This window comes from Urocampus carinirostris, chromosome 13, assembly GCF_059441175.1.
Source record: "Urocampus carinirostris isolate Australia breed hairy pipefish chromosome 13, RoL_Ucar_1.0, whole genome shotgun sequence".
Taxonomy (NCBI): domain Eukaryota; kingdom Metazoa; phylum Chordata; class Actinopteri; order Syngnathiformes; family Syngnathidae; genus Urocampus; species Urocampus carinirostris.
In genome coordinates, this window is record NC_142361.1 from 13,007,558 (window position 1) to 13,034,807 (window position 27,250).

Here is a 27,250-nt window from a genome sequence, read left to right on the forward strand (position 1 = left end):
TCACACATCTTAGTCTTTAAGTGTTACTCAACACTATTATTTCACACACATAAATAACCAGTTTCAAGTTAACAATTGTTGAGGGGTAAATTTAACACTATTACTAAGTACGATTAAATAACCAGTGTTGAAGTAACACAGGTAGTATATTTCAATACTACCTCAGTGAACATATCGTCTTTATCTGACTCTCCAACTTAGAATCTGATTGGCTAAACCAACAGGTTTATCGAACGCTGATGTTAGTTAAGGTACATGGCCTTAAGGACTCTTTGCAAATGCCTCATACAACGGCTGAAATATGAACGGTTAACTGCTTGAATATGAAAGCAGACATTTGGAAACAGCACAACCAGGGAGAAGCAATGAAAGGAAGCTGACCGACGCTTTTGAAATATTTATTAAATATTGATGGACAAAACATAATCATCACAAGATTCAGATATTTTCAGACCAACTGAGAAGGCCTTGCAGGCGCTGACAGCCCAGCACTGGTTATTTTGTTGTGTAATATTGTTAACTGATTTCCGCATAAAAATTGCACATCAACAACACCCGAATGAATAGTTTTTATTTTGGACTATTTCTTTCTCTGACCAGGGGTTACCAACCTTTTCGAGACTGCTACTTTTTGTCACCCATAGGTGCAAAGGGCAACCATTTTGATATACCGGTACATTTCTAAAATAACAGCTTATTTTGTTACTACATTGTTTCTATCGACCAGTTAAACATGTATGTTAAAAATCAGATTTATCAAAAAATTGCAATGATCCATTACTATTTTCTGAACCGGTCCATGGGCTACTCTGGTTTTTACAAGAGGCTACATATCGCCCTCAGGTACCATGTATGTAGGAGACCTGCTTATTATACATTGTCCAGTGCAAGTGGAAAGAAATATTCTCAAAAATATATATTTGTGGTTTGTCTCGGTTCACTTGAGGAAACAATTGACATTCTGTGTTCAAATTTAACAGCTTGCTACTTTACTCATGCATTTTTATGAGGTCTAATAGCTTTGCAGGCTTTTAGACCAACAGCATGCCATGTACTGTAGTTACCTGATGCCTTTAATTGTTGTTTCAAAGTTTGGCAAGCATTCTGCTTAAAGCTTGATTTGATTTTAGTGGCATTATTCATGTTGTTCTCTACCTCAAAACGGCAAGGCAAATAATTCAAAATTACAAAGCCGTGCTTCATTTTCACATTGGAAATTTTTGATTACAGTTTCATCCTGCCGGAATAATACACGGAAGGCCCATGAGGTGGCCAGAGGGAGAATGAGAAGTGAAAATAGGCTTGGATTCTAGTGGCGCAAATTACGCCAAGAACCTTTTTGTCAAAATACAGTCAGTGAACTAAAATGTGTTTGCTGTTTAACATTCTCTACTTTGCCCATATACCAACCTATGTACACATTTTCTTTTATCCTCTATATGCTGATAAATTAAAAAATGTAGATTTTTTGGGGGGGCAATGAAAGAGGGCTTTGTTCCTCCGAGAGTTTGAATCAACATCCTGGTTGTGAGACGTGTAGAAACACATGCTGGAGTGACCAGTATTAGGTTTTGTCATAACAAAATATGCAGAAGTCTAGGGCAATAATTACAAAAGTTCACAACAGCGCCTCCTTATCCTCCAAAAACATGCAGTAAGGACCATACACAGGGTAGGATATCTGGATCATACTAATATTTTATTCCTGCAGTCCAAATTATTAAAATTGGATGATTTAGTAAAATATTTCACTTCAAAACTGCTATTTAAGGTCAACAAAAACATAGTGCCAGAAAACATCAAAAACGTGTTCACTCGGAAAAAGGTTATAACTTAGTTATAACTTAGTGGGCTGTAGTAAATTCAAAATCCCACAGGTGAGAACCACCAGGTAAAGTATGTGTGTGTCTGTGTGTGGAGTCAAACTGTTGAACACTACAAGAGATCAAACAATGTCCAACTATTCATGTGTTCAAATTTAAATACAAAAAACACTACAGGCAGAATACAGAGATGAAGAAAATGCGGTATGAGTGATACTAGTAATTGGAAATTCAGATCTGAATCTGGATCTACTTTATTGTCATTCTAGTACACGTGTATACAGAACGAAATACTGTGTTTACAACTATAGTAAACCTTGTTTTTATTGTTACGATCATCATATCAAAACTTTCATTATTGCAATCGTTTTTAGTATCATTGGTGTCACAATGATATTTAGTGACTAGTAGCATTATGACGTTAATAGATGGGTACTACGATGATTAGTGTATTAAATATGTGACTATTGTAATTATCATAATTATTGATATCCGACCTATGTAATATGTATATCTGTAAGATTTTGTTATATTTAGACACAAAAGAGGAGCTATCTGTGAAATGCAATTAATAGGGAAGATGAAGGGGTATGGAAAATAAGCGTCTTCTTACTACCCCTTTTCGAACAAGTTGTGTTAACACTATTTTTGTTTTTGAGTCATTGTTTTTGTCCTGTTTTTATTTTATAATGTTCGAAATAAAGTTGTCATTCATTTTAATTTCATTCAAACAAATACATAAATAAAACTGAATATTCTGGGGTAGTAGATACAGAAAAAGACTGTCATGGTTTCACCAGTATGCTTCCAACATTGCTGACTATTATTTATCTAGTAGAGGACCAGAACACAGAGGTTAGTGGTAAATTCCAAGGCACCAGCTTGTAGGAGCTTTGATAAGACCTAAATTTTGTATAAATTCTAAAACGTTTGTCTAAAAAACAAATAAGAAAGAAAACAGTACAAATCAATAGGTTACATTTTTATAACCAAACCATGATGTCCCAAAAAAACTAGTTTGAGGACCTCATTTCAGGATGATTTCTTGATCAATTATTTTTACGTAATGTGCACAATTATGGAAGGAGTAAAATGCTGATCAACAACAAGGGCTATGATCATCAATGTTTTTCTCCACTGCAAAATGATCTGAAATATGAAGAATTTCAAAGTTGTTGTAAATCGCCAACCACTATTATAACCCTGCTGGTCCGCTAGAAGTGTTTTGTCTGAGCCGACATTGCTGAAATCGTCTGGTTTCAAGTGAAGTACATGACATGAACTGCCGAGTGAACCCAAAGAGAAGAAAAACAAGTGCTTCTTTAAAGAGGGAATGAGTGATGTAAAGAGAGATCTGGATTGAGTAGATCTGCCAAAAGCGATATCAGGACGTGATTGTTTTCTTCTCTCACCGTTTCATCAGCCTCTCAATGCCGACCGACCCACTTTTGTAGTCTAACCGCTATCGCTTTGTGTCCCTTTTGTTACGGTTTTGATAGTGAGATGTGCAGGGGGACGTGTCAGATGAGATGTGAAGCAAAAGTGGAGAGCGAGTCGGTGAAAAAAAGTTTCTAGCCATTAAACAAGCCCTTGGGGTTTTGTTGTTGCATGAAAGTACAACAGACGGACAAACGTTATGATTAGATTGCAAGGCAAATACGCCAAATCGTGACACAAACGAAGTCATGGTCGTCTATTTTGTCAGATCTGATGATAGTTTTGAAATCCGTTTTTCTTGAAAGATCAAGATCAAGAGTCATCATGTTCTCACCGGTCGGTTCAGTGGATGAGACAAAGCTGACAGGCAGGTCGTTTTCACTTTGTTTTGTGTACAAATCAGAGCTCGAAAAGAAATAGGATCTTTTAGCAAATGCACCGTCTACTGCATTATGGAAATTGTCGGCTCAACGTGATCCTGTCAGGAGCCATGTATTCCCTTCACTGCAACCTTATTACTTTTACTTGTTGAACTGCAGGGTCGGTCAGGGAAGAGGAATGCAAATGGTAAAATTGATTTATGTTAGTGAATCGTCTTTTGAATCGGCACAAGACCAATCAATCCACGTCCAGGGCCAAACAAACGAATCAGTGATCAACACAAATTCATGCATATCCCTAAATATTTGGGATTTTACGTTAACAACATGCTGTATATAAAAAAAATACCAATGAAAAATGAAATTATATAGTAACCTTTTGCTAGGATACACACCCTATAAGATAAATTGCAAAGCTTCTTTCAGCATAGGCAGAAAAAATGATAAACATAGGCAGCGTAGAGCGGTCTTGTGCTGTCTGCCAATCATCACGGATGGAAAGACTGAATTTAATAAACAGTAAGAGCGGCACTCCAATCTGTAGAGTTCCTGCCTGTAGAAGCAGAACTGAACACTCTTCTTCTGCAGTTTACTTCTAACGCAAGGAATAAAAAAGGGAAGCATGTCCGCACAAACTTGATGTGGTGTAGTCCTTTAATCATACGGAAATAATTTAGGAAAAAATATATAAATCACAAGTTGTCAGTGTGCGATAGGTTTGAACATTCAGGTTGAAAGTTATAACTCGATTAAGGCCAGGTTACTCAGATGGAAAATTGAGTCAGTGACTCTGAATGTGTAAAATAGCCTCTAATAAATTCCATTAGACCTGGGGTTGGCAACCTAAAATGTTTAAAAAGCCATAGTGGACCCCTATAAAATATTTGAATCAAGAGTCACCAATTTTTTTAAGATGAAAGATCGTTCTTAATGATTAGAGCGAGGATCTATTTGATACGCATTGTCATACCTGTCAACGTATACATTTTCCCTGTATTTAATACGTTTTTTTTGGATCATTCTAAATTGAGTACGTCGTATAACTTTTTTATATGACTTTTGTTTTAAAAACGTGTTTCTTTATGTGAGACCAATCTCTCCTTGCCCATTTTGGGTCTAATCCGAATCATCTAGGTCACTGGTAACATACAACAAGGTCAATGTCGTCAGTGTTGGGCATGTTACTTTTAAATATAATTACTTATAGTTATTCATTACGTCTTCCAAAAAGTGACTGAGTTAGTAACTGAATTACTCTATCGCAAATATAACTAGTTACCAACTATTTCCCTCGCTTTAAAAAGTTGTAGCTCAAAAAACTTGAATATTTTTAGTCAGTTGAATGGAAAAGAACAGACAGGAAGTTGTGTTATAGAACCTTCTAATATTCATTGCAACTCACCAGCAATAGATTTATCCTACTCTTGAAGTGAGACAAAAATAAATAGTAAACAATATAGTAAAATGACAATCGGCAGTAAACAGTATAAAGTGAGTTTGATAAATTAAATCTAACACTCACAACCTGAGACAGCTGGTCAAGTAGACATAGCCTACCGACTCTACATGAAGTGTTTTTTCACAACAAAAGTCAATTGTAAAATAATATAGATTGAGTTTCTCTTTATAGAATAAATTGCAATTCCTAGTCAGATTACTTCTCAAGTCGACATAAGCTTCTGTACTTTAAATATTTTCAGACAACAAAAGTAAGCAGTACAACAACATAAATCATGCTTAACACTGCCGTGTAAAATAAATAAATCAAACTCTTACAACCAGAGACAACTGGTTAGGTACAAATCGTCAACTGCATTTCAAATATTTTGTTCACAAGAAAAGTCAACAGTAAAACAATATAAATTATGCAATCCCACTCTTTACCACTCTTACTCTCTCCTCTATATCCCTTCAACATTTGATATGTAAACATAACAGGTGCGTCAATTTTACAAGTGGTATAAAAAACACTCGTACTAAGGTTTCGGGCGCAAACCCACTATTTTATAGGTGAAGCAGATTCACTCTACAACATTAGGTATTGCAAATTTAATAGCGTGTAATATCACGGAAAGATGTTCTCAATTGTGTGACTTCATCAGGCATTGTTTTGTTAGTGCAGATGGCTGCCGTATTTTGGTTGCCGTTATCACAATTGTGTGGTGTTGGTGAAAAATATGCCAAAAGGCTTGAGTGAGAATTTCATGCTTGAATTCCTTTCGTACAAGAAGACTGCACACATTGACATAGCATTAACATGGGATAACAGGCTGATTTCTACTAGACAAAGTAACGCACCACTTTTTACAACCGTCAGTAACGGTAATGGCGATGTAAGCGCGAATAAAAATTACTAGATAGATTACTCCAATACAGACAAAAATAACGGCTGTATTCCCAACACTGCTCATCGTAGAGTGCTTATAATGTCACGGTATTTTACATACAGGGAGTGCAGAATTATTAGGCAAATTAGTATTTTGACCACATCATCCTCTTTATGCATGTTGTCTTACTCCAAGCTGTATAGGCTCGAAAGCCTACTACCAATTAAGCATATCGGGTGATGTGCATTTCTGTAATGAGAAGGGGTGTGGTCTAATGACATCAACACCCTATATCAGGTGTGCATAATTATTAGGCAACTTCCTTTCCTTTGGCAAAATGGGTCAGAAGAGGGACTTGACAGGCTCTGAAAAGTCAAAAATAGTGAGATATCTTGCAGAGGGATGCAGCACTCTTAAAATTGCCAAGCTTCTGAAGCGTGATCATCAGACAATCAAGCGTTACATTCAAAATAGTCAACAGGGTCGCAAGAAGCGTGTAGAAAAACCAAGGCGCAAAATAACTGCCCGTGAACTGAGAAAAGTCAAGCGTACAACTGCCAAGATGCCACTTGCCACCAGTTTTGCCATATTTCAGAGCTGCAACATCACTGGAGTGCCCAAAAGCACAAGGTGTGCAATACTCAGAGACATGGCCAAGGTAAGAAAGGCTGAAAAACGACCACCACTGAACAAGACACACAAGCTGAAACGTCAAGACTGGGCCAAGAAAAATCTCAAGACGGATTTTTCTAAGGTTTTATGGACTGATGAAATGAGAGTGAGTCTAGATGGGCCAGATGGATGGGCCCGTGGCTGGATCGGTAAAGGGCAGAGAGCTCCAGTCCGCCTCAGACGCCAGCAAGGTGGAGGTGGGGTACTGGTATGGGCTGGTATCATCAAAGATGAGCTTGTGGGGCCTTTTCGGGGTGAGGATGGACTCAAGCTCAACTCCCAGTCCTACTGCCAGTTTCTGGAAGACACCTTCTTCAAGCAGTGGTACAGGAAGAAGTCCGCATCCTTCAAGAAAAACATGATTTTCATGCAGGACAACGCTCCATCACACGCATCCAAGTACTCCACAGCGTGGCTGGCAAGAAAGGGTCTAAAAGAAGAAAAACTAATGACATGGCCTCCTTGTTCACCTGATCTGAACCCCATAGAGAACCTGTGGTCCCTCATCAAATGTGAGATTTACAAGGAGGGAAAACAGTACACCTCTCTGAACAGTGTCTGGGAGGCTGTGGTTGCTGCTGCACGCAATGTTGATCGTGAACAGATCAAAGCACTGACAGAATCCATGGATGGCAGGCTTTTGAGTGTCCTTGCAAAGAAAGGTGGCTATATTGGTCACTGATTTGTTTTTGTTTTGTTTTTGAATATCAGAAATGTATATTTGTGAATGTTGAGCTGTTATATTGATTTCCCAGATGAAAATAAATAATTGAAATGGGTATACATTTGTTTTTTGTTAAGTTGCCTAATAATTATGCAAAGTAATAGTCACCTGCACACACAGATATCCTCCTAAAATAGCTAAAACTAAAAAAGCAACTTCCAAAATATTCAGCTTTGATATTAATGAGACTTTTGGGTTCATTAAGAACATGGTTGTTGTTCAATAATAAAATTAATCCTCAAAAATACAACTTTCCTAATAATTCTGCACTCCCTGTAGTCTGTCTTGCTGTGAGAAAATAGGTGTGGTGATGCGATTGTAAAGTGCTGTTCAAAATGATTCCAGTGCAATGTGGCTAACCAGAATATCCCCGTTTTCTAGTATATTTTTTCTATTGTTACATGACAGACAAGTTAGCAGAAGGTGCAGTAAATTCTCACAAAACAAACAAGACCCAGCATTCATAATAGGCACGCTCCGAAGGCTGTGTGTCATGAACCGGAACAGGATCAGGACCTAAACGTGTGACGTTTCTCACACAAGCCTTTTATTTTACAGGAAATGGGGAGTCATGCACGTTAGGCAGCAGTCTGGCGTGAAATAGTAGGAAGCCAGAGGCCGACGAGATCGATACCAATTGCCTGAGTAGATATCGGACAGATGGCGTCGATACCAGACAGGATGGGACAGACAGGATGGATAATAAAACAGGATATCGAAATAAAACACGACAAATTAGACGGGAACGAAAACTGGAGAGAATAATAAAAGGGACAACATTAGACGAGAACAAAACTGGAACCCAATATTAAACAGGACAAAAAATAAACGGGAACAATACCAGACAGGAAATGCCAACAGGAAACAGGACCGAGTCAAAACTCACGTCTCGCGGGGCAGAGGTTCGATGATGGATACACATCAGTAGAGGAGCAAACGTTTTGGTTCCAAAACTGATAAATGCAAACCAAGAAATGTAAATGAATTGTGGAATGTTGTTAAGAAATCATGGAGTGCAACAACTGAAAGGTGCCACAAGTTGGTTGACTCTATGCCACATAGATGGGAAGCAGTTGTAAAAAAATGTGGTAATGTTTGAGTTTTTCCAGTCAACAACAGATGCTGCTGTTGATTTAACACACCCCTTAGATATCTTGTTAGCTGCTCCTCTTGCACTCTTGCACTCTTTGCACTACTGTATAATACTATACATAGCCATAATTATTTAGTATATTATTAGTACTTCAATACTCCAACTCAATACAACATTTTATTTATATCAGTACATTTAAGGAAACTGTGCGGGTCAGATGTATCGACATTTCGTTCTGTATACACGTGTACTAGAATGACAATAAAGTATATCTGAATCTGAATCTGAATATTTTGATTGGTCACATTGGACTGCTAATATTTTGAACAGCACTGTTAGGTTTATTATCCCTTAATAAGGTGAATTGCAATTTTTATTAAGGGGGATTAATTGGCTGATGTTGACAGGTATGCATTTCTAAAAAAGAGATAGTGTTATCACTGTTATTATTGAACATGTATGTAACGATGTTGATAAGGTTATTGATTTCTTACCTGTCAGTTAGAAAACAGATCATCCAGATCATTAATTAATAATGAGCAGTTTCCGAAACCAGTCCAAAGACTACCTATATGTTCCAGGGAGTCTAGCCTGGTGCCTTCAGCCACAATATTGTAAACCCCTGCCTGATTCAATCAATGTAACTATTTAGAGGTTTTGTGTCTCTTGTGACATTTCACCTTTTCTTTCATAAATCTCCAAGTCACAATACAACAATTGATACAGTTCACGGTTCTTAATCTGTTCTCATACCAGCAGTGGTATCGATATTTAAATTGTTAGATCCTTCTTCTGCTAACAAACCGAAGGCACCAACTATCTTGTGTTCTTGGATAAATGATCCCACCCTGGTGTGAAGTTATTTATGTATTAATGCTCCCAAGTAATCAACAACAATACCAAGTTACCTCCAATATGTGTCAAAGCTAATCGAAGAGTTTGTCGACATCTACTAGGCGAGTCAGTCTTTGAAGATGTACTGTAACTGCTGACATTGCCTTTTTTTCTCGCAATGAATGAGTTTGGTTTGCCTCTTTCCCTAGTTGTAAAAGTAATAAATATCGTCTAAGCAGATATATTACAATGGGAGGGTTAGCTCAATAATTCTGTCTCGATCTTCAGCGGAAATGTTGGAGAAGGAAAACATATGCATAGACAGTCATTGAACTGCACTTCACTGCTTGGGGCAGTAGACATACGTCATGGATGTTACATTACATGTAGTATGCTAAAATGCATACACTAAAACAAAGCAACAGATTCCCCTTACCTGTTTTTTTGCTGTGCATCTGCTGTTGTGCATTTGAGCTTTGCAAAATGTAAAGAATTGTCTTAGTTTCACCAAGTATCATGTATTGTGCAGTTAAGTCACATCCACCTGAGTATTGTGGTGCTCAGTTATTATAATCCTATGAAGTATCATCGAAAAGCTCCAACTCTCAAGGTGTTATCTTCTTTAAAGAGGATCCAAACGTGGACATGCAAGCCAAGTTGACACCTTAATTGGTAGTAAAAGGAAAAACAAAAGGTGCTCTGCATGGGGGAGGAATGGTAGGCTATAAGAAACTTCTTGGGGCACAATATGGGTTTTAAAGAGTCAGGAAACAGGCACTAGCACACAGGAATAGCAACTATCCGACATCATGGAGCTGTTAGTGCTGTTATCATATGCCTAGTGGTTAATAAACACCAGGGTTATGTGCATAATTTGTCCGCTGGGTCCCTTTTGGGGTGGTGACATGCTGAATCCTCACAGAAGGCTAAACTAAAAAAAAAATCACGGACAGAAAAATAAATAAAAGTGGAGTCATGCACTACTATCTATATTTTCATATGTTGTAAAAACTGTGTCTTTTGATAGAAAATCTCAGACAGACCCCCATTTGAGAATCTCTTACCTACCTTGTTAGTTGTGCCGCCCAAGCTAACTGCAGAACACATTTACCACGTTTTTCGTACTATAAAGTTCACCGGATTATAAAGTTCACCCGCCAAAATAGTCTTTTATGTCCGAGGTGTGTCGGACAATAAGGCAATTTGTCATGATTACTGATGCGAGGCACCTCTGCCCGCTCCGTTGCCGCCAACTGCCTCGGACGTTGATTGGCTCCCTGTAACTTTTTAAACCCCCATCTTCCAGTAACCAGTTGTCAGTCCGTCTGCGAACCTCAGCTTACGTTAGGCAAGCTTTTCTACCCTGACTCTCTCCTGTTCTGGTTCCCGTCTGTTTCCCGGCTCCGACCCTTTTTCTGATCGCGACCACGATTTTCGCTCCCCCGTCCCGGCTACTGACCTGCTTTTTCCACTCTCGACACCGCCATCGCTCGCCACAGAAATACCACTTACGCTTCTGAGCAACTTGCTCCCCGCAACCAGCGATCTATGGATTGTGTGTACTATCCTTTCCCTTCTTCCCAAAAAAAACTAAGGCACGCAAGTGGGTCCTGTCTCCGTTCTGGTCTTGACACAATTAAAACTAGAGTAAGAGCTATGGTTGCATAAAAAGTAAATAAATACCTTGAATGAAAATAACCTATTTAATTGAACTTGAGCAGTGTCGTCCACAGTGGTACCCTGGCGACCCAGGCGGTTAAGGGATCAGTGAACTGCGATGGGATATTCCAAGGCACTGTTTCAGTTCCTAACCTGTTTTCATACAGAGTTGAGCCAGGAAAAGATTCTTGATCAAATTCTTAACAATCAAAGAATCCATTATCGCAGAAGCCACACTCTAATGCCGTCTATGTAAATGTACTGCGGCATCTGTATAATGTGACTGCTCACATCCTCAGCAGGTTGTGTAAGGTGACGCTTTCCTGAAGGAAATCAATATCCTTGATATTTAATGTACTCTGGTCATTGAGCAGAACAAAGCATGCATTCCTTTAAGTGTGTTTTATATCTAAGGAAAAAAATGGAACGTCTATGACATAATGACCTTTTTTTCCTTGCACAATGCACAAGATCGTGCTGTTGCGCCACCGCAACTTTCACTGGAAGCTACACATCTCTCTGGACACAAAATCGATAGGACATTAGTTTTTATTTTATCCAGCGGCCGTGCATTGGCGTAATAATGTAAAACTTTTAAAAGCTTTTTGAATTTGCTGCACATCAACAGTCGCTCGCTTGATGTAATTTTTTTTAATGGTCACCTGCAACGGTCTGAGACCTTGTGTTTACGTCTGCGAGGCTACATATGATGATATATAACTTTTTAGAACGCCACATGTGCATCCAGCCTGAATAAAAATGAGGTACAGCCAGTGTTTGTTGTTGTAATTAGCCCTGATGTTCTTCCTGTCTCAGTTCATGCAGTGGTAATGCAGCGTACTCCGTGTTCCGACAACCCATGCGGAGGTCAGAGAGGAGACTTCACTGTGGCATTTCGAGCGTCCAGTGGAGCTCTAAAAACAACCTTTTCGTTCAACAAATACTGGGCTGATCCAAATATTGATATTTTCAATACTGAGCTTTTAACATACCAGACATCGACTGATGCAACTTGGACACATCATCACTAATATTACCTGGGGTCACAGGGTGTCCCAGGTCTTTCAAACATCATACACTCTTACCCAGGCAACCCAGATGGGGTTGATAGATAGATAGATAGATAGATAGATACTTTATTCATCCCCATAGAGAAATTCACACTTCAGCAGTATCCTTTTGTTGTTTATTAACAGATTAACAGGATGGCCTCGGGGTGCTGTGTTGTTGTTTAGCAACAGCGGAGTGGATGACGTCAAACGCTAGGCCAAAAGTTTGCCGTCCCTGCTGCAGATAGAAATCTTTGTGCCCAGGGTTACACCACCTCGTGTTCACGTAGGTAGCGAGTCCACCTCCTCCCTGCACGCTTTTGTGTCTCTGTCTGCCCTAACAGCGCTGAAGCCGTGAGACCCCAACTTGTGTCCAGGTAGCGCTACCGCACCCACGGTGTACTCCCTTGAGGCAACTTCTGCTGCCTCTGTCACCTTCTTAATGGCCCTTTGCTTGTTGTCCCCTGTGATGCCCAGAATGTTGTGAGCCCTGCAAAGAGACTGGCCAAGGAACTCTCTGCATCCCACCGTGATAGGCTCACATCGTCCTTTCCACCCATTTCTCCGGCGCTCCTCCACTAGCTCAGCATTTTTTGCGGCCGATTCCTAATTGGCCTCCTCACTACGCCCTCCCATGGTACCGTGAGTTCCAGGAGTCCATTTGCTTGGAGACTTAAGAGAAAAGCAGCATGTTGGGCAGCAGTGTTGTGGTGGCACTTGATTATGGGAATTTCAGTTTTGTTCCCCAGATCAACTTTTATCTCCCAGTCTTGCTCGCAAGCCAGTTGAGGTAGCTCTGGATCAGATTGAGACTGTTATCCTGGGGTCAAAACGTCACCCATCCACCAATTCCCTGAAAGCACCGCCTCTATATGTAGATAGGGTATCCCTTCGCTCTTTCAAACAGCGCCCTCTGCAACTTTTTAAGTTTATGCCTGATTGTAAAACAAGCACACTTTTAGCATCTCACCATATCTGGTCTGCAACTGCTTCCTGCCTGCAAAAAAATAGATGGCCAAATGTAACTTTTCTTCTTTTAAATTTGCTAATTAAGCAGAAATACAGGGTTTCTTTTGTATGCTTGTTTATCGATTACGGTGTTAAACAGAAATCACAAAAAAAATAATTGTCTATTGTTTCTTTCTTTGAATCTTGGCTCTGTCAACATACTCGGGGTGGTGTTGTAGCAAAGTTCAGAAACCCTATGGCAAACAGTGGTCTTTAATCCAGGCAGGGTTTAGTGTACAGGAAGTCAGGTAGCAAGGCAACAATATTGGTCCAAGATGCAGGCAAGGGGTCTGTGATACAGTAAACCCAAACAACGAAGGCGACAGTCAAAGATTTTGTCAGCCCGAAACTTGTAATCTGGAAGAGCAGGCAAGGGTTTGGTGCACTGGAATAACATAAAAACTGAGATGAGTGCTTGGGATGTGACTAGGAAGACAATGAACGAGAGCAGAGCCAAAGAAGCAGAGTGTTAAAAAAGTGATGAGGGAGAGTTGTGAAAGGAGGGAAATCAAGACACGTGACTGCAGCTGTGAGGAGGGAAAATGAACCGGAAGTGACCATGTAAAGTATTTTGAGAGAAATAGGAGCGGGACAGATAGAAAGGGAAGCTACAGAGTAACGGGAACCAGAGTGCAGGATTGTGACAGTCTCTGGCTTTTCTGGGCAGAGGTTAGGGCTGTGGCAAACAACTATTTTGACCAAGGTCAATAGCAAACTTCTTGTGTACAATTTTACAGGTGATTTAGGGGAAATGAGATGTGCTGATTCCAGGAATCATATTATTTTTTTCTCACTCAGTTTTCAAAATATGGCCACATGTTTTTTTTTAATGATTTTGTTCACATGTACGCATATGGAGCATTTTCGAACAAGCCCTGATGTATGAACAATGGCGACGCAACATGCAAAATACAGTAATCCCTCACTATAACACAGGTGACCTTTCAAGGTCTCGCTGCTTCAGAGATTTTCATCAAGCAATATATTCTGATTGGTTAAAATGTTCCTAAGCAAATGCATATTAGTAAAACATGACATGAAGAAATGATTACAGTTAAAGTATAGAGCACATTTATTTATTAAATAAATGCTTTGGCCTGTAAAAAGGGGTTGTCTTTGTTTAAAATGTTTAATCAAGTATTTCATTGTAAATGCTCAAGAAAAATAATAAAGGTTCATACTTCTATCAAGGATTGCACCTACAATGGGTTCTTTTTGGAACACAACCCCTGCAATAATTGAGGCATTAACTGTACCTACCTATCGAGTTTACAGTAATCAAGGTTTTCATCAGGTCATAGATATATAGCATTGGATACTTTTTTTTCTTAAAAACTTTACTTAGGATCATGATGGCAACATGAATCAAACTCATGGCCTGTGGTCAAAATGAGGCCTGTCAAAATGTTTGTTGTGCAGTGAGAGCTTAGAATTTCTGAGTTTCTAAAAATAAAAGTGTCAAAAGAGCACTTTGACCAAAAACTACATTTTCCCACATTACCTGCTGACTATGATATCCGTGAAGTGACGGCTCAATGACACTATATTGGTATTCCATTATTATTTCCACATCAATGCCAATGAGTGAAATAGAGAAATAAATCAGCCTTAAATTGTCCAAGAAGATTTGTTATTAACTTGTAACTAATAAAAGTCAAGTCAACCGCTAAAATATCATGTCAGTTAGAAATCAGATTGACTGAAAAAAATCACTAACCCGTCACTGGTGAGTTATTTTCAAAACATGTCTGCAGGCTACTCAGGTGTTCTTATGCGGGCTACCAGTGCCCGTGGACATCACGTTCGAAACCCTTGTCCTCTGTGACCTCAGTCACATGTAAGTGACTGTCAATTTTCCCGTGATGCGTTTGGTGCTGAAAAATATCTAATGGCTTTAAACAAATCAATTACACTTGGACATAATATCTGACTTTGGCTCTTGTCTCTGATTGGTGATAGTTAAGTAGGCCTTCAAAATAATAAATTTTGACCTTAGATGGGGGACAGGAGAGGACCGTAAGAACAACCCACAAAATGCCATATTCCAAATATGTTCTAAAAGCCTTCTTCTGAAACCTTTCGTTTTATTAAATTACCATCCATTATCCATCCATTATCTGCACCGCTTATCCTCAGTAGGAACGCGGGGGTGCTGGAGCCCATCCCAGCTATCTTCGGGCAGTGGGCAGAGAAGACCCTGAACTGGTTGCCAGCCAGTCGCAGGGCACACAGGGACAGACAATTCGCTCGCTCATTCACACCTAGGGACAATTTAAACCAGCCAATTAACCTGACATGCAAGCACGGGGAGAACATGCAAACTTCACACAGGTGGTTCGAACTCATGACTTCAGAACTGTGGCGCACACGCGCTAACCACTGTGCCGCCGTGCCGCCCTTGTTAAATCACCTATGTTAGAAAATATCCACCGTTAAGGGCGTGATCAACAAAAAAAAGTACCATTGTTGGCCAATAGTGACAACGGTGTATACAATACATACTTGTCAAAATAACAATAACAACAGTAGGAAATAATTGTCAAAAAACAACCCTGACATACATGTAATCGCTTCTGCAGCTGTTCAATACTAAAAACAGAAGCAAGCATGAAAAAAATTATCTTTTTTGACTGACCTTGGCTATTTTCTTTACTTAAAGTGCCAACAGGCTTAAAGAGAACACCAAGTTGTTTGTGAATAAATTATGTCCATAACTAAAATCAGAGTTATTTCAAAGGCCAAGCCAGGACCAGATGATTTAACCTTTAGTGTAACTGCATTGTGGTGGCATGGCAGCGCGTCCGTGGCACAGTTCTGAGGCCATGGGTTCAAATCCAGCGACCAGCTTTCCTGTGCAGAGTTTGCATGTACTCCCCGTCCTTGCGTGGACACTCCAATTTCCTCCTACATTACAAAAACATGTACTTCAGGTTAATTGGCCTGTCCAAATCGTCCCTCGGTGTGAATGTACGAGTGAGTTGTTTGTCTCTGTGTGCCCTGCAGCTGGCTAGCAACCAGTTCAGGGAGTCCCCTGCCCACTGCCCGAAGATAGTTGGATTGGGCTCCAGCATCCCAGTGACCCTACTGAGGATAAGCGATGCAGATAATGGATAGATGGATAAATGTAACTACAGTCCACACAAGTGTCAAAGAACAGGCAAATTTACAGTCGGTTTTTGAGTGGCTATTCGTCTCGAAAACAAATAGCCCTTGATTTATTTCTCATTTCTTCTGGGGAGCACATACAAAATCACTATCATCTTAACAGCTAACAATTTCGCTATACAGTATTTCTTACTCTGATTAAATATTGCCGCAATGTAAAAGTACTCATGGTTTTCCCCCCCTGTGGTTGGAAAGACATACATCTTCAATAAATGGTTGGTGATCTTTAATTTCATTTTCCAGGACAGAAAAAAATGGTTTCATAAAACAGTCAGAGACCTGCAACGCATCATGTATCAATAATTTAGTGCATAAGTGCTCATTAGTTTTGAGACAACCAGGGACTGACCGTGGAAACATTGAGAGATTAAAACTGCAAGGAAAAATACGTCCTTGTTATTTGACTGCAACTCCCTGGTGCTGGCTATTAAATTGTCTTGTCTGCAGTGAGGTCGATGTTCATAAAAAATACATCATCATCAAAATAGGAGCACAAAATCTCCCTATTGAGTCTCTAAGACAAAAAAAATGTATTCACTCTGCACAGGAACCTGAACCCATTTGAACAGATTTGTAATGGAGAACACTGCTTTGCTCTGAGACTCCTATCAGACTGTGTATATAATCATCTGCCTATTTTAAACCCCCTAATTAAGATAATGGAGTTATGTAAAGGTCGTGGGGGATATTGATGCCGTACTGACTTGTTTCCTGGGCAACTGGGTCTGTTTTGTCGCTCTAATAATCACAGATTGGCCAATTTTTGGTGACCGACAATAAGAAAGGCACATTTAAAGTATACATTTCTGGAAAACTGACTATGACACTCAAATGCAATCTTCACTGTCGAGCAGTTTTTGAGTAATGACATTCCACTGGGCTGTGATTTTTGGACTGTGGACTATAATGAAGGACATTGGCCAAGACCAATGTATATACATACCGTACATGTAGAAACATCGCAGCAAGGCTTTAGGGCTAGGACCTTAGCTAGGCCTTTTGGCTGAGAGTAAGTGTCCCGGCTCCTAGGCTTTGTAGCGTATTATGAACTGACCGATAACGGATAATGGATAATGAATAACGAAGATAGAACAATAACCCTTAAAAATCCACCCCCCCCCCCCCTGAATAATTCGGCTCTGTCAAAATTTGTAAGTTATATTCGCCTATATTATATTGTGCGCGCATGTGCGGCATAGTTCTGAGGTCATGAGATCAAACCTCCTGTGTGGAGTTTGCATGTTCTCCCCGTGCTTGCGTGGGTTTCCTCCGGGCACTCTGGTCTCCTCCCACATTCCAAAAACATGCATGTTAGGTTAATTGGCCGGTCCAAATTGTCCTCAGATGCTAATGAGCGAGCAAATTCTCTGTCCCTGTATCCCCTGCCCACTGCCCGAGGATGGCTGAGCGACCCTACTGAGGATAAGTGGTTCAGATAATGGATGGACGGATGGATATTGTTCTTAGGTAAAATGGGGATTCCTGGGTATATGCATGCAACAGACAAATCCCTGGGTACTACAAAGACATTTGAATAAAACAGAAGGTGTAGCGTATTGTTTTACCCCAGTGCGGATTAGTTTGATTTATTTTGGGGGGGGGTTTCAATTCGTGATGCACCGATTGTTGAGCCAAAACTGAAGAAAAATTTCGGTTTTGGACCATATGAACCCCCCCCGTACATCAAGAGTTTATTGTACAATGTTTATAATTTTATTTGGGTGAATACTCGACTCGTTTGTCTTATGACTACCACACTACCCTAATAATAATCTATTATCTCCTACTCCAATTTTCTTGTCACCATTCACTCTCCTGTCCATCAAAAACTAAAAATCCCCAAAAATATGCAATTTAAAAAAGGTGAGAGCGAGATTGTGCAATGCAGTAACTCTTATTTCAAGCTATTTACCTGTCATTATAATGAGCCACTGTCAGGGACCAGAACAAGCACTCGGATCCAATAGCGTCAGTTAAAGGATTTATTTGGACAAGGTTCGGTGGAGCAGGCTTGGGACGTCGGCTCTTGGTAGCAGAAAGCCTCTTTGGACGATATGGCAACTCCGTGGTGAAAACGCGTGACGAGTAACGTAGCAGGTAAGTCGGTGGCCGGGACGGAAGAGTAGATCGTAAACTTTTAACAGACAAGGGTCAGGCAACGAGAATCAGACTTGGAATACACAAAGGGATCGTGGTACCTTGAATGTTGGAGGCACACTCAGGGAAACGAGGAGTACACTCGAACGTCCATCTCTGGACGCTGACAGCTTATGTAGAAAGCTTCCACCAATCAGGAAATCGCGTTCCAGCACACCAGCTGATTACCTCAGGTGGCTCCAGTTAGGTAATCACGACAGAACCCCCCCCTCAAGGGACGGCTCCAGAAGTCCCCCAGGGAAAAAAAAATAATCCAAACACGTCACATGGAAACACCGGTAATCCAAGGAACAAAAGTCACAGGCCAGTTACGAATAATCCCCCAAAACCCAAAATACATCACCAATAATCCAAAGGGCCCAGAGGTCGTCCAATGAACCCCAGAAGGTCACCATCACACCAGCGATTCCCGGGGACGGATAATAAATCCGTTTGCAGCGCACAAAACAAACAAAAAAAAATATCCACAGGTAAACTGAGAACAAACAGCACAGTACCTCAGAATTCTTCCGAGTGAATAGACACCCCTTCGTCCGCATCTGAAGGGGCGGTAGCGGGTGGGTCCGCCGGTGGAAGGGTAGCAGCGCCGGACCTACGACGACGACCACGGCGTGGCGCTGGTTGGTCAGGATGCAGTCGATGGAATTCTGCCACAAGAGATCGGTCCAGGATCTGCCTGCTGGGAATCCATGATCTCTCCTCCGGACCATATCCCTCCCAATCGACCAAGTACTGGAAGCCCCGACCCCTGCGTCGGGAGCGGAGCAGGCGGCGCACTGTATAGATAGGCTCCCCGTCCAAGGAGCGTGGAGCCGGGGGAGGAGGTGGAATGGGTGCCAACGGGCTCTGGCTGACGGGTTTGATTCGGGAGACATGAAACGTGGGGTGCACTCTCATAGATCTTGGTAGACGGAGACGGACTGCTGAGGAGTTGATAATTCTTACTATAGGAAACGGACCAAGATACCGAGGAGCCAGTTTCCTCGACTCAGCCTTCAGTGGAAGATCAGCTGATGCAAGCCACACCTTCTGGCCCACCTGGTAATTCGGAGCAGGACTCTTCCGTCGATTAGCCCCGACGGAATGAGCCTTGCTTGCCCGAAGGAGTGTGGCCCGAGCACGAGCCCAAGTTCGCCGACAACGGCGTGCGTTCGCCGTAGCTGACGGGCAGTTTACTTCCTCTTCTTGACTAGGGAACATAGGGGGTTGGTACCCATATACGCACTGGAAGGGGGACATTCCAGTGGAGGAGCTAACCAAGGAATTGTGAGCATACTCCACCCATGCCAATTGCCGAGCCCAAGACAACGGTTCACTAGAGACCATACAGCGAAGTGCCGTTTCCAAATCTTGGTTCACTCGCTCAGACTGACCATTGGATTGAGGGTGGAACCCCGATGAGAGGCTGACTGAGGCACCCAACAGACGACAGAACTCCTTCCAAAACGCGGATGAGAATTGGGGACCCCGGTCAGAAACAATGTCCAGAGGGATGCCATGGAGGCGGAACACATGTTGCTGGACTATCAATGGAGTTTCCTTGGCGGAGGGGAGCTTTGGTAGTGCCACGAAATGGACCATCTTACTGAACCGGTCCACGATAGTTAGTACAGTCGTCATCCCCTCGGATACTGGCAACCCCGTCACAAAGTCCAAGGAGATGTGGGACCATGGGCGGCGGGGAACCGGAAGTGGATGTAACAGACCGGCCGGACGTTGGTGGGATGCTTTGTTCTGGGCGCACACTTGACAGGCGGAGACATATTCCCTAACGTCCTTGGCCATGGTAGGCCACCAGAAGCGTCGGGACAAGAAACTGTGAGTCCGAGCCGACCCCGGATGGCAAGAAAAGTGAGAATTGTGCCCCCATTGGAGGACCTCGGACCGTAAGGGTTCGGAGACGAATAGTCGACCCTCGGGACAGGAGCTGGGGCCCGCCTGATCGGGTAACGCCTCTCTGACTCGGGACTCGATATCCCAGGAAACTGCTGCCACCATACGGGAAGCTGGAAGGACCGTTGCGGGATCCTGAGGTGTTTCATTGGAATTCTGGAATTGCCGGGAGAGCGCGTCGGGCTTCACATTACGAGATCCGGGTCTGTAGGACAGAGTAAAGTTAAAGCGGGTGAAAAACAGGGCCCAACGTGACTGGCGAGGGTTGAGCCGCTTGGCCGATCTAATATATTCTAAGTTCTTGTGGTCAGTCCAAACTATGAACGGCACCGTTACCCCCTCCAACCAATGTCGCCATTTCTCCAGGGCTAGCTTGACGGCCAACAACTCACAATCCCCCACGTCGTAGTTGCGTTCGGCCGGGGACAACCGCCGGGAAAAGAAGGCGCACGGGTGCATCTTCTGGTCCTTGTCAGACCGCTGGGACAGGACAGCACCCATTCCCACATCTGAGGCGTCCACCTCCACCACCAGTTGGCGCGCAGGGTCAGGCACCTGGAGTATGGGGGCCGTAGAGAAATGAGTTTTTAGACGGTTGAAAGCTGCATTAGCCTCGGAAGACCACCGAAATGGCTCTTTAGGGCTGGTAAGAAGCGTGAGAGGAGCTGCCACCGAACTGTAGTTCCTGATGAACCTCCGGTAGAAATTGGCAAAACCAAGGAATTGTTGGAGTTTTTTCCGAGACTCAGGGACAGGCCAAGAGGTGACTGCTGATACCTTCGCAGGATCCATCTGAAGGGTCCCCTCCGCCACGATGTAGCCCAGGAACGAGACTGTCTTGGCGTGAAACTCGCACTTCTCTGCTTTAACAAATAAAGAGTTCTCTAGGAGACGACGGAGAACCAGCTGGACATGTTTTCGGTGTTCATCGAGGGACTTTGAGAAAATTAAGATATCGTCCAGATACACAAAAACAAAACGATTAAGCACATCTCGTAAAATGTCATTTATCAAGGATTGGAAAACGGCTGGAGCATTGGTTAATCCGAACGGCATTACCAGGTACTCGTAGTGACCGGTGGGTGTGTTGAATGCTGTCTTCCACTCATCACCCTCCCGGATACGGACTAAGTGGTAGGCGTTGCGCAGATCAAGTTTAGTGAAGATCGTGGCCCCCTGTAGAAGCTCAAATGCAGAGGCAAGCAGAGGCAAGGGATAGCGATTTTTAACCGTGATTTCATTAAGGCCCCGATAATCTATACAGGGCCGGAGTGACCCGTCCTTCTTTCCCACAAAAAAGAACCCCGCCCCTGCAGGAGAAGAGGAGGGTCGAATGATACCAGCCGCCAAGGCATCGGAAATGTACTCCTCCATGGCCTTCCTCTCGGGAATGGACAGGGAGTAGAGGCGGCCCCGAGGAGGAGCGGACCCTGGCAGGAGATCAATCGCGCAGTCATAAGGTCTATGAGGGGGCAAGGAAGAGGCCTTAGCTTTACTGAAGACCTCCCGTAGGTGGTGGTAACAGGCTGGGACCTTGGACAGATTGGGTGGGGCCCTCGTGGAAACAGGATGATTTGGGTAAGGAGCGGCTCGCAGACAGGTTTGGTGACAGTCCATGCCCCATTCAAGTATCGACCCAGTGCGCCAGTCGAAATGGGGGTTGTGTTGCACCAACCAAGGATGACCCAGAACAAGGGGTTGGTTAGGGGAGTGAAGTAAATGAAATCGGATCTTCTCTCTGTGATTTCCAGACAACTGTAGTTCTATGGGTTCAGTTATTTGGGATACGGTGCCTAATAGGTGACCATCCAAAGCCCGAGCTGATACCGGGTTAGGAAGGGTTTTAACAGGTATCCCCATCTTGTGTGCGAGTGACAAATCCAGGATATTTGTTTCGGCGCCAGAATCAATCAGGGCATGGAAGGGCTGAGATGAACCGGAAATAATGAGATTTGCCCGGAGAACAGGTCTATCAGTCTTGGGGGACGATACTAAAGCCGAGCTCAATCGGACGTCCCCTATATCCGACGAGCGTTGGCTTTTAACGGGCAATTGACCACCCTATGTCCCTGGCCGCCGCAGTAAAAACATAACCGTTCGGAACGCCTTCGCTGGCGCTCTTCGACGGAGAGAAAGGTGCGGTCCACCTCCATCATCTCATGAGGTGCGGTAGAAGTGGTTGGGGGGTTCGGTATCTTACTCATGTCTTGACTTTGCCTGGTGATGGATTGGCTGGGCTCTTCTCTCTCTCGGCGTCTTGCCTGGACCCTACGGTCGATCCGGGCGGTCAGTTCGATAGCGTTGTCAAGAGTTACCGGAGGAGCGTGGGATACCAATTCGTCTTTGAGATAACCGGACAAGCTATGGAGGTAGGCGTCGACCAGCGCCTCTTCGTTCCAGTGACTCTGGGCTGCTAGAGTGCGGAAGTCAATGGCATAGTCGGCAATGGAGCGTCTCCCCTGGCGGATGTTCAAGATGGAACGAGCAGCATCGACTGATGAGGAACCAGAATCAAATACTTTAATCATTTCCTGGCTTAGCAAACTAAAAGAGGTGCATGCTGTCGCCCCTCGTTCGTATTCTGCCGTTCCCCAAAGGCGGGCTCTGCCAGTCAAATGATTTATTACATAGGCCACCTTCGTCTTTTCGTTCACAAAGGCTCGCGGTTGTAGATCAAAAATTAATCGGCAATTTATGAGAAAGGGGCGGATCTGGGCGGGCTCTCCACTGAATCTCTGGCGAACCTACTCGTGGTTCAACACTGCCGACCTGACCAGAAAGAGGCGGAACCGGATCTTGTGGTCGTGTTGCCGGGGAAGCTTCGCACTGTTGCTCAAAAAATTGTTGGTGACGTTGTACTTGCCGGACCAGTGTGGATACGTCATGGGCGATCTGTTGTACCGCGCCTTCGGTATGTAGTAGGCGCTGTAGCGCGGATTCCTGCTCGGCATTTCCGCATTTCTCGGAGGTGGGAAAAAATGACGCTGGATCCATTTTTTGGTTCGAGTGTTCTGTCAGGGACCAGAACAAGCACTCGGATCCAATAGCGTCAGTTAAAGGATTTATTTGGACAAGGTTCGGTGGAGCAGGCTTGGGACGTCGGCTCTTGGTAGCAGAAAGCCTCTTTGGACGATATGGCAACTCCGTGGTGAAAACGCGTGACGAGTAACGCAGCAGGTAAGTCGGTGGCCGGGACGGAAGAGTAGATCGTAAACTTTTAACAGACAAGGGTCAGGCAACGAGAATCAGACTTGGAATACACAAAGGGATCGTGGTACCTTGAATGTTGGAGGCACACTCAGGGAAACGAGGAGTACACTCGAACGTCCATCTCTGGACGCTGACAGCTTATGTAGAAAGCTTCCACCAATCAGGAAATCGCGTTCCAGCACACCAGCTGATTACCTCAGGTGGCTCCAGTTAGGTAATCACGACAGCCACTTTACTCAAAGTAACATGAACTTGTTTGTGTTATTTGCATTTTAGATCTGTTAACATTTTTCCTTCACCTGGTTTGTTTCTGTTCTTCTCATTTTGTTGTTTAACTGGATTTTTAAGCACTCAATTGCATTTATTTATTTTTTAATAAAAATTCAATAAACATTTGAAATTAGCATATCGTAACATGCCTGTCAGTTTTTTATCCTTGACGGCGGCAGTAGCTCAGAAGGTAAAGCGTTGTCTTGGGATCGAGAATTTGCTAGTCTGTTTACCGGCTCCTCCGTCTTATATGTCAAAGTGTCCTTGTGTAAAAGGGAAAGTGTGAAGCTTCTTCATTAACTTGAAAAGCGCGATATAAATCAGAACATTTTACATTCTTGAATACTGTACAGACGCTCCCCTTCTTACGAACATTCGAGTTACAAAAAAAAGTAGATAAGAACGTTTCTTTTAGGATATTGAAAAATATCCGGACATTGCTGTCAGGCTGTCAGTTAGGTTTTGTGTTGTGTCCACCTTTTTCCGAGTACAATAAATTACTGTAGTGCTTCGATCCACCACTACCACTACCTCTCACTACTGTGAGAGGTCACCCAGCATCTACCCGAAGAAGATATCCAGATTGTACTTTCTTGTTTGTGTGTATACACACTGCACTGTATCTCTAGCACGCTAAGAACTTTGAGGTTTTTATTGTTTAATATCTTGTACATCCATTAAATATGGTTAGGGTAAAGTGTAAAAAAAAAGCAAGCTGTTTCTTTTGAAATGAAAGTGGAATAAGGAAGCTTGATGCTGTTGAGAACATTTTTGGCACGCTTTTTTTCGTCCACTTTATATTACGGGGGAGGGAAACCTAACTCAAGTCAAGTCATGTTTATTTGTGACGCACAAAGAGACTCAAAAGGCTTGATATACCACAGAATGTCAACGCCTAATATGTAGCTTTGTTTTTTAGTACTATGCTTTATCATTCAGCCCGCTTTGTTACGTTATAGAGCATATTATCTTATTAAATGTTTATTTTTCAGTTTCAAAACAATACAGGTTACTTATAAAAGCCTTAAACATACTTATATAAACCTTAAACATACATTTCATATAAAATATAGCACCGGAGCAACTTACCAACAAATTCATCTTACGGACGATAGTCCGGAACATATCTCGTTCGTAAGTAGGGCAGCGTCTGTACCTTTTAAGCAAGCTACTGCAAATAAGTATCTAACTTCTTATTTTCTTTTCCCCCCATTGTTTCAGCTACAAATTTTAATCTTGGTGCATTCCTAGTTTTAATGCTTTGCGTTGCAATCGTGCTGTATAAATAACTTCATTCAGCCATTTTGTCTTCTAAAATGTTGATTTTGATTTTAGTGTTTTCGAAGAATCAACAACAAGTGAGACACAACTGTAGGAAGAAACCAACATTTCATATTGTGCTAAAAAAAAGAAAAGAAAAGTACGAGTAGCAAAAATATCAGCTGCTATTTGAGTTAATTCCTTGTACAACCTCCTTTTGATTGATTGATTGAATGAGTGAATATATCATTGCTGTCTGAACAAGCAATATATCCACTTATCCATTCATATATTTTATGTAGTAAGAAACAGGACATTCCATGAAACTTGCAGCAGTCAGAGAAGGTACAATTTATGCATGCCCCCTTTCCCAAATATGCAAATTAGTATTTGAAACACTGGCATCGTTACATGACAGCAAATGAAATTGATTTGGAAAGTAGTTTTCACAAAATGATGCAAAAAAATCACCTGAGGTGGTTTTGGTGTATTGCGAAAATCGAGCTTTTTAGCAAAAGTACACCTTTTGGAGGGAGTTTCAGATGCCAACCCACTAGGTGCATAAGAAGTGGTTCGGCTCTTTTTTTTCTTTTCTGATTCGTGTGGTGGCAAAAATTGACAGAGGGTGCGAGATGGGGAGGATATATAAAAGTAAGGGCAGAGAAAGAATGGGAATCAACCAAATTATTTTTGGCTTTGTGCATCATTCTTTTGAATGAAGAGGTATAATCTCTGCATATTTTATCTGACGGTATATCAAACTGTACTTGATTTAGTTTATCTTTTCCCCCAAAAAGAAAGGTTATGTGACTTTGTTACGCTGAATCTGATATATAGTCCTTATCGTCACTGATAACAATGTGATGCAACAAGATATCCCCCGGAATAAACATGTAATAAAGACTAAAAAGAGAAAAATGAGATAAAAGAATGCCGGTTTGACTTAGCAAAAATATGTAAAAGGTTATGCTTGGAGCCTTAGTTGTAAGTGCAAGTTTCTTTTGCACTAATAGTGCGAGAAAAAAATAGTGCATCATAACAATAGTGCAATGAAACAGTGAAATAACATTTAGCATCAAACCCATTTTTCAGTACAACTAGCAAAATATATATTTTTCTCAGTCTTATGCGCTTGTTTTGGGTGGTGATGGCTTTCGGGAAGAAACTCTCTGACCCCCTTAGTTCTTGTTTTAAGGACCTGTAGCACCTTTCAACTCTGTTATGATTATTTGGTTCATTTAATCTATTATTGTGAAAAGTGTACACTTTCAAGGGAACGGGGCCAAAATAAGCACCAGCTTCTTCCTGTCAGCCATTTTGTCTTTGTTTTTCTAAAATGTTGATTTTGATTTCAGTGTTTTCGAAGAATCAACAACAAGTGAGACACAACTGTTGAAAGAAACCAATATTTCATATTGTGCTAAAAAAAAGAAAAGAAAAGTAGGTGTAGCAAAATTATCGGCTGCTATTTAATACCTTGTACAACCTCCTTTTGCTGCAATCACAGCCACAAGTCATTAAAGGTATGAATACATTTTCCACATCTTCGAACAGAAATATTTGCCATTCATTCTTACAAAACAGCTAAAGATCTTTAAGGTTTGATGCTAATTGTTTTGTTTGTTTCGTTTTTAGATTTCTCCACAAATTCTTGATAGGATTGAGGTTTGGACTTTGCCATGGCCATTCTAACACCTTTATCTTGTTAGTTCTAAACTATTCCATGGTGAATTTTGGTTTATGTTTAAGGTTGTGTTCCTGTTGAAAGGTGGACCCGTGCCCCATTCTCAGATTTTTAGCCAGAATCACACACCATCCATTTTTCCATCAACTCTCACGATCTTCCCAGTCCCTGCTGAAAAAAAAGAAACCCCAGAGCATGATACTGCAACCACCACCATGTTTGATGATGGGGATGGGGTTTTCAGGGTGATGTGCAGTGTTACCTGTACGCCAAACTTAACGTTTTGTAATCAGTCCTAAAAGTTTAATACAGTTCTCATCAGAACGCAGAACCTTGTTCCACATGTTATTTGTGTCTCCCATGTGGTTTATTGCAATACCAAACCGGCCTTTTTTATGGTAATCTTTTAGAAATGGCTTTAGATCGTCCCACCTCAGCTGTGTATGCCCGCACCTCATCTAACCTTATCATGGGCCTTTTGGTTTTTTAGCTGATTAGTCTCTCCTTGTTTGGGCCAAAGGTTTAGAGGAAAGAGCAGGTGTTGGGATGTTTGCATTGGTTTTATGCTCTTTCCGTTTTGAGATGTGTAAATATTGCGAAATCTT